A 12,447-nucleotide genomic window follows, 5' to 3' on the forward strand; every position below is an offset into this window, starting at 1 on the left:
GCCCCGCTTGCTTGGCACCCCATCAACCACAGTAGCAGCAGTGTGCACACCATCTACAAGATGCACTGCACACAGTCACCAAACCTCCTTAGACAGCACCTTCCAAACCCACAACCTTTACAACGTAGAAGGACAAGGGCAGCAGACACATGGGGAACACCACCACGTGGAAGTTCCCCTCCGACCCACTCACCATCCCGACTTGGGAATATATCGGCCGTTCCTTCAATGTCGCTGGGTCACAATCCTGGACCTCCCTCCCTAACAGCACTGTGGGTGTACCTACACCACATGGGGCTGCAGCGGTTCAAGAAGGCAGCTCACCCACCACCTTCTCAAGGGGCAAATAGGAATGGGCAATAAAAGCAGCCCTAGCCAGCAGTGCCCACATCCAATGAAAGAATAAAAATCGGAAAAGAGCTAATGTCTTTCCAAGTTCACCCACAACCCATGTTCTTGTTCTCCATACACACATTAATGAAACCCAGGTAAGCTTCACTGGGCGCACTCTCAACCTGCCCTGCCACCTTCAATGACTCTGGCACATGTACCCCTAGGTCCTTCTGCTCCTGCAGCCCCTTTCCAGTCGCACCCTCTATTTTATAGGATTATACCAAATTGATTCACTTCACATTACTCTGTGTTGTACTTCACCCGCTCACTGACCACTCATTGCACCAACTTGCCCGATGTCCTTTTGAAATTCGGGACAGTCCTCCTCACAGTCCACAGTGCTTTTCAATGTTAATGGCATATAAGCGCCAAGTCAGAACTGCCTGCAGTTTTCGCCCCACGTGGTGTTTTCAAGCCCCCTATAAAAATGAGCTGCAAGTTTATATTCTGTGTAATGATCATAATGTCCAATTCACAATTCGCAGTCACTTTACCGCTCGGAGTATAGGCTGCCAAGCTCACTTTAACAAGGAAGATCTAAGTGTAGACCCTATGGATCAGTTATCATGTCCAATAAAGCATAGAACAGCAACTTCATTCCTCTGCATTGGTTATCAATTCACATTTAGTAATTAAATACCAGCTTATACACTGGTGAATAGTGATTGTGTGTGATTATGACTTTTTGAATATTGATCTGATTGAAACATGAAACATCCTGAGGGTTCCAAGACAGGGGGGGATGTGGAGAGGACGTTTCCTCTTGTGGGAGGTTCTGGAACGAGGGGGGTCACTGTTTAAAAATAAGGGGGTCGCTCATTTAAAACAGAAATTAGGAGATTTTTCTTTCCCTCCGAGGTGAGTGAGTCTTTGGAAGTCCCTTCCTCTAAGGATGGTGGAAGCAGGGCCTTTGACTGATTGAAGTTGGAGTTATAAAGAGTCTGGATAAACAAGGTGGCGGAGGTTTGTTGCAGTTAGCGGGGAGATTGCAATCAGATCAGCCATGATCCTATTGGATGGTGGAGAAGGCCCGAGGGGCAATGGGAGATTGCTGAAGATTAGGGTTGTGTGTGTGCGTGTGTGTGTGTGTGCATGCCTGTGTCTGTGTGCATGATTATATGTGTGTGTGTTTCACTGTGCATGCGTGTGTGTGTATGTGTGTTGTGGCACAACCGATGCAAAATAGCGAGCTGTTCAAATCCTAGAGGGAAACGTCAACCAGTTGCCGCAACTGCTTTGCAATTTGTATGTTTATTTCGAGATGCAAGCCTTGAATTCAGTATTAACAAGGCCACCCAGTCTTAGAGTTTTTTTTTACAAAACTAAATTAACCATTTATTAATGGCAGGAAATATTTTAAGCACATACGTAGGCCTACAAAACACGACTATAATAAATCTTAAATCTTATTAACCTAGCTCCCTTTTATACCAGCAGTAAAACGAAATAGATTTCAACAGACCCAGGCACATCACACAATACCCTGGACAGAGATATTTCCAGTGAGATTCCTTAGTTTCGGTTCCTGTAGACAGCAACTTAATGCACAGAGGCTGGAGAATTTTCGCACTTGTGTTAGATCTTAGAATTCCTTTCTCCTTACACAGAATGTCACTTCCTTTATACATGTTTCTCCCTTTTTAATGTGAATTCCATTGTCCCAATATGCATTTGCAACTTAACTTTTCCCATAATACACATCTTCCATAGTACTCATATTATCAGTAACCTATGGAAAAAATAATCACGCTGTTTGGCTTAACTTGTTTAGGATAAGTGCAACACCTTACCATTTCTTTGCAATTCAAACTACACTGGTTTATCTAAAAATGTAATCTTTCTTACACCTCACATTCCAAAACTGCAGCCATGTTTACGTATTTAGCATTTCGAACCCAGCTTCCCTTTTGATAACTCAAAAGTTCCAGATGGACTGTCTGCAATTCAATTAAAACCCAGCGTGTGTGTGTGTGTGTGTGTGTGTGTGTCAGTATATGTGTAGTAGCCAGAGGGCAATGTACATACACCTGGTCACGGTTGATGGAGCACAGTGTACATACACCTGGTCATGGTAGATGGGGCACAGCGTACATACACCTTGTCAAGGTAGATGGAGCACAGTGTACATACACCTGGTCAAGGTAGATGGAGCACAGTGTACATACACCTGGTCACGTGGCCGGAAGTGTCCAACTCCCGGATAGACTTGCTGTTTGAGTCCCGAGTATTCACAGTCAGATTCATCAAAGTCAATCAGTGTTCTTCTCTGACAACTGCCCCTCTACTGTCCACCTGTCACCACCAGGAAGACCAGGTGTCCTTTAGCAAAGGAAATCTGCAATCCTTACCTGGTCTGGCCTCTATTGGAGCCTGTTAAACATCAACGGGAGGCGATATAGCCCCTCGAGTCTTTTACACAGGAACAGGAGGTGGTCATTCATCTCTTTCACCAGCGTGTTACACACAAAGAGGAGGAGGCCATTTATCCACCACAACCCCAATCACCAGCCTGTTACGCAGGAACAGGGGGAGGCCATTCACCCCTTCCAGCTTTCTATGTTGGTTTGGAAAGGGGATGGTTTGGCGATTTTGGTGAGGGCAGTGTTTTGATCTTTAGGTAGAAGGAGAGCTGGTGGTGTGTGAAGAGGAGGTGGGAATGTGGGGACGGGGTCAGGGGGGTGTTCGGTAGATGGGATGGGGGTTGAGGGTTTGGAAGCTTGAGAGGGGGGGGCGGGTGGGTGAATTTTTCATGCAGCATCACTTGTAGAGACATAATCCTGATCTACCCAGAGTGACCATGGTCTCCATGGTGATCAGAAAACAGTCCCGCCAGGGAAATGTCTGGTGGTGAACTGTCAAAGGACCAAACTCGCCCCACCCCAGCCCCACCTCAACTCTTTCATTACCTCTCGAGTGGAGGGTTAAGATACAACACCCGCCTGACCCCACAGTTCTCATCATGAGGGAGTAAGGCTCCCTCTTGCCTTTCCTTTAATGAGTATTTGCAGACAGCCACACCGTAAGTTATAATTGGCACAAGGAATGTCTTATTTACAAACTTCCAGGCCCTTTCACCTATGGAGGGACCTGGAATTGAATCTCCCGAATCTCGTCTCTTTGGCCCGTTGGATTCATCCATCCTCCGAAAGACCCGGGATTCTCGAATAACCTCTCAGTGTCCGTGGAGAAATGGTTCGGGGATAGTGAAAACTCTTAAGGTCAAGCTCAGCGTTGTATTTGGTGATGTCTCCGTATCTTTGAGTCCCGTCGATCGCCCAATCGGACACAGGCGCACGATGGTCTCGGCGTTTATTGCAGGCATGTGCTCTTCCCCACAGACCCGCAGGAACTGGGAGATTCTCCCCTCTCCAGGCGCCCCCCGGACCCATCCCAAAATTACACCAAACAACGTGTTCCTCCCACCTGTTCCTCCAGGGGCTTGTACGAAATGTTGTCCCAATCTCCCCAACGTCGAGAAATAAGACGCGGCCAAATTTTCTTTCAAGTTCAGCTCTTCTGTTGTCTTTGGAGGTGACATCTTCCCCCTCACTCCACTCCCCACCCCCGCACCACTGAGGGGTGGAAATGTAACAACCCTGAGATGCCAAACCGAAACACAGAACTCCCCCTGGGTACAGAGTCCTTCAGTTTGCCAGAATGTCGCAAAGAGTTTCATAACAACAACAACTTCCAATTTACGTATCACCCTAAACATCAGGAAAAGTCCCAGGGCGTGGCACAGGAACATTATAAAACAAATTAAACCAGGGAGCCCCATGAGGAGAAATGAGCTCCAGTGACCAGACCTGTGGCATCTGAAGGTACAGCCTCTACCTCCTGTCTATCAGGGATCACGTGATGTGGTTGGTGACCAATGAGCTCCAAGCGTGGGTAATCCAAGGGCGGGGCTTCTTGTCGAGGGACCCAGTTCAAGAATGTAGCAAATGACAACTCCTCTGGCATAAAGTTTGTCTGTTTCTTGTTGAAACCTGTCCAGTGCCTCAGGATTCAACAGGAAACCTCGGTTCAAAGAAGTAGGTTAAAGGAGTGACCCAAAGCAGGGAAGTGAGGGAGAGAGAGGTGGAGAGATTTGGGGGGTGGGGATTCCAGAGCTGAAGGGCCCAGGCGACTGAACGCACAACCCGCCAATGTGCGAGCAGTAATGATTCGGGATGTTCAAGAGGCCAGAATTGGAGAAGTGAGGATATCTCGGAGGGTGGCAGGTGGCTGAAGGAGGTTACAGAGATAGGGAGGGTTGTAGGGGGCTGGAGGATGTTACAGAGATAGGGAGGGTTTTAGGAGTTGCAGGAGGTTACAGAGATAGGGAGGGTAGTAGGGGGCTGGAGGATGTTACAGGGATAGGGAGATTTGTAGGGGGCTGGAGGAGGTTACAGAGATAGGGAGGGTGGTAGGGGCTGGAGGAGGTTACAGGGATATGGAGTGTTGTAGGGGGCTGGAGGAAGTTAGAGAGATAGGGAGTGTTGTAGGGGGCTGGAGGAGGTTATAGAGATAGGGAGTGTTGTAGGGGCTGGAGGAGGTTACCGAGATAGGGAGTGTTGTTGGGGCTGGAGGAGGTTACAGAGATAGGGAGTGTTGTAGGGGGCTGGAGGAGGTTACAGATACAGGGAGGGTTGTTGGGGCTGGAGGAGGTTACAGATATAGGAAGGGTTGTAGTGGCTGGAGGAGGTTACAGAGATAAGGAGGGTTTTCGTGGGTTGGAGGAGGTTAAAGAGATAGTGAGGGTTGCAGTGACTGGAGGAGGTTAAAGAGTAGGGAGGGTTGTAGTGGCTGGAGGAGGTTACAGAGATCGGGAGGGTTGCAGTGGCTGGAGAAGGTTACAGAGATAGGGAGGGTTGGAGGGGGCTGGAGGAGGTTACAGAGATAGGGAGGGTTGTAGGGGCTGGAGGTGGTTACAGAGATAGGGAGGGTTGAAGGGGCTGGAGGTGGTTACAGAGATAGGGAGGGTTGTGGGAGCTGGTGGAGTTTACAGACATAGGGAGGGTTGTAGGGGCTGGAGGAGGTTACAGAGATAGGGAGGTTTGTAGGGGCTGGTGGAGGTAACTGAGATAGGGAGTGTTGTAGGGGGCTGGAGGAGGTTACAGATATAGGGAGGGTTGTAGGGGCTGGAGGAGGTTACAGAAATAGGGAGGGTTGTAGTTGGCTGGAGGAGGTTTACAGAGATAGGGAGGGTTGTAGGGGCTGGAAGAGCTTACAGAGATAGGGAAGTATGTAAGGGCAGGAGGAGGTTACAGAGATAGGATGGTATGTAGGGGCTTGAGGAGGTTACTGAGACAGGGAGGGGTGCTGGGGCTAGAGGCGGTTACAGAGACAGGGAGGGTGGTAGGGGCATGAGGAGGTTATAGAAATAGGGAGGGTTGTAGTGACTGGTGTAGGTTACAGAGATAGGGAGGGTTGAAGGGGCTGGAGGAGGTTACAGGGATAAGGAAGGTTGTAGTGGCTGGAGGAGGTTACAGGGATAGGGAATGGTTTAGGGTTTCGAGCATTTTACAGTGATAGGGAGGGGTCTAGGGGCTGGAGGAGGTTACTGAGATAGGGAGGATTGTAGGGGCTTGAGGAGGTTACAGAAATTGATAGGTCTGTAGGGGCTGGAGTAGGTTACAGAGATAGGGAGGTTTGCAGGGGCTGGAAGAGCTTACAGAGATAGGGAGGTATGTTAGGGGCTGGAGGAGGTTACAGATATAGGGAGGTCTGTAGGGGCTTGAGGAGGTTACAGAGACAGGGAGGGGTGTTGGGGCTAGAGGAGGTTACAGAGACAGGAAGGGTGGTAGGGGCAGGAGGAGGTTACAGAAATAGGGAGGGTTGTAATGACTGGAGTAGGTTACAGAGATAGGGTGAGTTGTAGGGGCTGGAGGAGGTTACAGGGATAAGGAAGGGTGTAGGGGCTGGAGGAGGTTACAGGGATAGGGAATGGTTTAGGGGCTCGAGCATGTTACAGTGATAGGGAGGGGTCTAGGGGCAGGAGGAGGTTACAGAGATAGGGAGGGTTGTAGGGGCTGGAAGAGGTTACAGAAATACATAGGTCTGTAGGGGCTGGAGGAGGTTACAGAGATAGAGAGGGGTGTAGGGGCTGGAGGATGTTACAGAGATATGGAGGAGTATAGGGGCTGGAGGAGGTTACAGAGTTAAGGAGTGTTGTCAGGGCTGGAGGAGGTTACAGAGATAGGGAGTGTTGTAGTGGCTGGAGAAGGCTACAGAGATAGAGAGATTTGTAGGGGCTGGAGGAGTTTAAAGAGATAGGGAGTGTTGCAGGGGCTGGAGGAGGCTACAGAGATAGGGAGGGTTGCAGAGGCTGGAGGAGGTGAAAGAGATAGGGAGGGTTGAAGGGGCTGGAGCTGGTTACAGAGGTAGGGAGGGTTGTAGGGGCTGGAGGAGGCCACAGAGATAGGGATGGTTGTAAGGGCTGCAGGAGGCTACAGAGATAGGGAGGATAGTAGGCGCTGGAGGAGGTTTGAGAGAAAGGGGGGGTTTAGGGGCTGGCGGAGGTTAAGGAGATAAGGAGGGCTGTCAGGGCTGTAGGAGGCTACAGAAATAGTAAGGTTTTTAGGGGCGGCTGGAGGAGGTTACAGAGATAGGGAGGGTTGTAGGGGCTGGAGGCGGATACACAGATAGGGAGGGTTTTAGGGGCTGGAGGAGGCTACAGATATAGGGAGGGTTGTAGGGGCTGGAGGAGGTTACAGAGATAGGGAGGGTTGTAGGGGCTGGAGGAGGTTACAGAGATAGGGAGGGTTGTGCAGGCTTTGCAGGAAGGCCCATCATTATGCCAGGTTTGCTCTGGATGAAGATTGCCAGGCTGCGAGATTCACCTGCTTCGCCACCATCTCAGGCTTCCCAAGAGTGCAGGGTGCAATTGAGGCACCCATGTGGCTATACAGGCTTCATGGCAGCTGCCCCTAATGTTTATAAACCGCAAGAGCTATCATTCCATCAGTGAACAACTGTCAGGTGGTCACCGGAAGAACGAACAGCACGTTTGTGCATGGTGCCCTGGGAGTTGCCGAGACTCCTACATCCTGAGTCACTCCCAGGTTCCTGAGATTTTCGAGGGAGCATTACGTCTACAGAAAAGGGGGCTTTGGGTTAACTGGTACCCACTGAAGTGCTGGCGGGTGAGACCAGTGTGTCGCCCTCATAGTCGTCCCGAGGAGAGGTGCAACGCTGCTCACAGCTCCACACACTCCCTTACAGAGCAGGCCAGAGGGCGCCTGAAGATGCAGTTTCAGATACTTGGACCGCTCAGGTGGCTCACTCCAATACACTCCCGACAGGGTCCCCCGCATCATCGCAGGTGTGGTGCTCCCTTCACAATCTGGCTATGCAAAGAGGTGACTCCCTGCCAGAGGATGACCTGGAGGAGGATGGGAGCTGATCAGAGGATGATGACCCGGAGGTCCAGGAACTTCAGGGGGCTGCTGAGGGTCAGTGTGAGTGCCATCACATCATGGAGGAGGGAAGATGTGGGAGACGTGCCCGTGATACACTGATCGCTGACAGGTCCCAGGAAGGGTGAAGTTAAGTGAGGGCAAAGGGGCACATCTCTCCTCGCCCTCAATGCCACTTTTTTCAACTCAGGGCCTGTCCCTGCCCACTTTCAGTCAGAACGAGCCCCGCATTCACACTTGCACATTCTGAGCTTAGGAATGGCCAGGCCATGGGCTTTGCTTTGGTCCGTGGGGCCCTGTGAGTGAGAACTGGGAACTGAGAGTCCCTTGAGCAACAAGATCGATGCGAGAGAAGACTTGAAGTCTTCACCGCTCTCTAATGATGCAAACACTACTGCAACTGAGATGTGGAGATTCCTAGTGATCTCCTCCTCCCGTGCATGTCTTTCCTTGTGCCACTAACACTGAGAAGGCACGCATGCCACCAGAATATCAATCCTGATGAGCTGCCCTCACTCAATAGTTTTCCTTGAGGAAGAAGGGATAGAAACGCTTACACCACACACTTCCAGTAAAGATTTAAACACATCTCCCTGGCGTCACACAAGGGTGTGGAGAGTAGTTCAGCCACAGTGCTGTTAGGAGGGGCGTTCCATGATTTTGACCCCGTATTTGATTGATTGGCATTTAAATATGGCACCTGGACCTTTGACCCCATCAGCTGACGTTTCAGCTCTCACCCCATCAGAGGAATGGGGCTGATACTCGCCCGGGCAGAATTAATGAGCTTCCAAGCAGGGAATCGGGCACGAGTGCTCGTCATTCTGGCTAGCCTGGTGGGTACCGCGAAAACCACCCAATATCTCACTTAATCTCACAAATGGAAAACTCTGCCCCCTGTGCGTGTCTCTCTGTATCACTCTGTATATCTGTGTCTGTGTCTGTCTCTGTGTATCTCTCTGTACCACTCTGTATATCTGTGTGTGTGTCTGCCTCTGTGTATCTCTCTCTATCACTCTGTATATCTGTGTGTCTATCTCTGTGTATCTCTCTGTATCACTCTGTATATCTGTGTGTGTCTGTCTCTGTGTATCTCTCTGTATCACTCCATATATCGGTGTGTGTGTCTGTCTCTCTGCATCTCTCAGTAAAGTTTTGTGTGCGTTTGTCACTGTGTACCTCTCTGTGTGTATCTTTGTATCTCCATGCCTGTGTATCCCCGTGTCTCTCCGTATATCTCTTTGTGTTGTCTCTGCGTATTTCTCTGTGTGAATCTCTGTATCTCTGTGTCTGTTTCTGTGTATCTCGCTGTATCACTCCGTATGTCAGTGTGTGTGTGTCTTTGTGTATCTCTCTGTGTGTATCTCCGTATCTTTGTGTGTGTCTCTGTATCTCTCTGTATCACTTGGTATATCTGTTTGTGTTTGTGTCTGTGTGTGTTTGTGTGTGTGCCTCTGTGTATCTCGCTGTGTGCATCTCTGTATCTTTGTGTCTGTCTCTGTATTTATTACTCGGTATATCAGTGTGTGTGTGTGTGTGTGTGTGTGTGTGTGTGCCTCTGTGTATCTCCCTCTATGCATCACTGTATCTTTGTGCCTGTCTCTGTGTATCTCTCTATTAATTGGTATATCTCTCTGTGTGGTTGTCTCTCTGTGTATCTCTCTGTGTGTCTGTCTCTGTGTATATCTCTATGTGTGTTTGTCACTGTGTATATCTCTATTACTCGGTCTATCTCTGTGTGTGTTCCTGTCTCTGTATCTCTCCCTATCATTTGGTATATATCCCTATGTGTGTTTGTCTCTGTGTATATCTCTCTATGTGTTTGTCTCTGTGTATATCTCTGTGTGTCTGTCTCTGTGTATATCTCTCTGTGTGTTTGTCTCTGTGTATATCTCTCTATGTGCGTTTGTCTCTGTCTATCTCTCTGTGTGTTTGTCTCTGTGTAATTCTCTGTGTTTTTGTCTCTGTGTATATATCTCTGTGTGTCTGTCTCTGTGTATATCTCTCTGTGCGTCTGTCTCTGTGTATATCTCTCTTTGCTTTTGTCTCTGTGTAAATCTCTATGTGCGCCTGTCTCTGTGTATATCTCTCTGTATGTTTGTCTCTGTGTATATCCCTCTGAGTGTTTGTCTCTGTGTATATCTCTATGTGTGTCTGTCTCTGTACATTTTTATGTGTCTCTGTCTCTGTGTATATCTCTCTGTGTGAGTGCCTCTGTGTATATCTCTGTGTGTGTGTGTGTCTCTGTGTATATCTCTCTGTGTGTTTGTCTCTGTGTATATCTCTATGTGTGCCTGTCTCTGTGTATATCTCTGTGTGTTTGTCTCTGTGTATTTCTCTCTGTTTGTTTGTCTCTGTGTATATCTCTCTTTGTGTTTGTCTCTGTGTATGTCTCTGTGTGTTTGTCTCTGTGTAAATCTCTCTGTGTTTTTGTCTCTGTGTATATCTCTATGTGTGCCTGTCTCTGTGTATATCTCTGTGTGTTTGTCTCTGTGTTTTTCTCTCTGTGTGTTTGTCTCTGTGTAAATCTCTCTGTGTTTTTGTCTCTGTGTATATCTCTCTGTGTGTCTGTCTCTGTGTATATCTCTCTGTGTGTTTGTCTCTGTGTATATTGCTACGTGTGCCTGTCTCTGTGTATATCTCTGTGTGTTTGTCTCTGTGTATATCTCTCTGTTTGTTTCTCCTAGTGTATATCTCTATGAGTGTTTGTCTCTGTGTATATCTCTCTGTGTGTTTGTCCCTGTGTAAATCTCTCTGTGTCGTTGTCTCTGTGTATAGCTCTCTGTGTGTCTGTCTCTGTGTAAATCTCTATGTGTGGCTGTCTCTGTGTATATCTCTCTGTGTGTTTGTCTCTGTGTATATATCTATGTCTGTCTGTCTCTGTATATTTCTATGTGTCTCTGTCTCTGCGTATATCACTCTGTGTGATTTCTTCTGTGTATATCTCTCTGTGTGTTTGTCTCTGTGTATATCTCTATGTGTGCCTGTCTCTGTGTATATCTCCGTGTGTTTCTCTCTTTGTATATCTCTCTGTGTGTTTGTCTCTGTGTATATCTCTCTGTGTGTTTGTCTCTGTGTATATCTCTGTTACTCGGTATATCTCTGTGTGTGTTCCTATCTCTGTATCTCTCTCTATCATTTGGTCCATATCGCTATGTGTGTTTGTCTCTGTTTATATCTCTACGTGTATTTGTATCTGCGTGTTTGTCTCTGTGTATATATCTCTATGTGTGTTTGTCTCTCTGTAAATCTCTCTGTGTTTTTGTCTCTGTGTATATCTCTTTGTGTGTTTGTCTCTGTCTAAATCTCTCTATATTTTTGTCTCTGTGTATATCTCTCTGTGTGTCTGTCTCTGTGTATATCTCTATGTCTGTCTGTCTCTGTATATTTCTATGTGTCTCTGTCTCTGTGTATATCACTCTGTGTGATTGCCTCTGTGTATATCTCTATGTCTGTCTGTCTCTGTATATTTCTATGTGTCTCTGTCTCTGTGTATATCACTCTGTGTGATTGCCTCTGTGTATATCTCTATGTGTGTTTGTCTCTGTGTATATCTCTCTGTGTCTTTTTCTACGTGTAAATCTCTCTGTGATTTTGTCTCTGTGTATATCTCTATGTGTGTTTGTCTCTGTGTATATCTCTCTGTGTGTTTGTCTATGTGCAAATCTCTCTGTGTTTTTGTCTCTGTGTATATCTCTCTGTGTGTTTGTCTCTGTGTATATCTCTATGTCTGTCTGTCTCTGGATATTTCTATGTGTCTCTGCCTCTGTGTATATCACTCTGTGTGATTGCCTCTCTGTATATCTCTCTGTGTGTTTGTCTCTGTGTATATCTCTCTGTGTGTTTGTCTCTGTGTATATCTCTATGTGTGACTGTCTCTGTGTATATCTCTGTGTGTTTGTCTCTGTGTATATCTCTCTGTGTGTTTGTCTCTGTGTATATCTCTATGTGTGTCTGTCTCTGTGTATATCTCTCTGTGTGTCTTTCTCTGTGTATATCTCTGTGTGTTTGTCTCTGTGTATATCTCTATGTGTATTTATCTCTGTGTATATCTCTTTGTGTGTTTTATCTCTGTGAATATCTCTATGTGTGTTTGTCTCTGTGTATATCTCTCTGTGTTTTTGTCTCTGTGTATATCTCTGAGTCTGTTTATCTCTGTGTATAACTCTATGTGTGTCTGTCTCTGTGTATATCTCTCTGTGTTTTTGTCTCTGTGTAAATCTCTATGTGTGCCTGTCTCTGTGTATATCTCTATGTGTGTTTGTCTCTGTGTATATCTCTCTGTGTGTCTTTCTCTGTGTATATCTCTATGTGTGTTTGTCTCTGTGTATATCTCTATGTGTGTTTGTCTCTGTGTATATCTCTATGTGTATCTGTCTCTGTGTATATCTCCGTGTGTTTGTCTCTGTGCATATCTCTCTGTGTGTTTGTCTCTGTGTATATCTCTCTGTGTGTCTTTCTCTGTGTATACCTCTATGTGTGCTTGTCTCTGTGTGTATCTCTATTACTCGGTATATCTCTGTGTGTGTTCCTGTCTCTGTATCTCTCTCTATCATTTGTTATATATCCCTATGTGTGTTTGTCTCTGTGTATATCCCTATGTGTATTTGTCTCTGTGTGTTTGTCTCTGTGTATAACACTCTCTGTGTTTGTC

The sequence above is a fragment of the Cetorhinus maximus genome, unplaced genomic scaffold, assembly GCF_964194155.1.
Source record: "Cetorhinus maximus unplaced genomic scaffold, sCetMax3.hap1.1 HAP1_SCAFFOLD_197, whole genome shotgun sequence".
Taxonomy (NCBI): domain Eukaryota; kingdom Metazoa; phylum Chordata; class Chondrichthyes; order Lamniformes; family Cetorhinidae; genus Cetorhinus; species Cetorhinus maximus.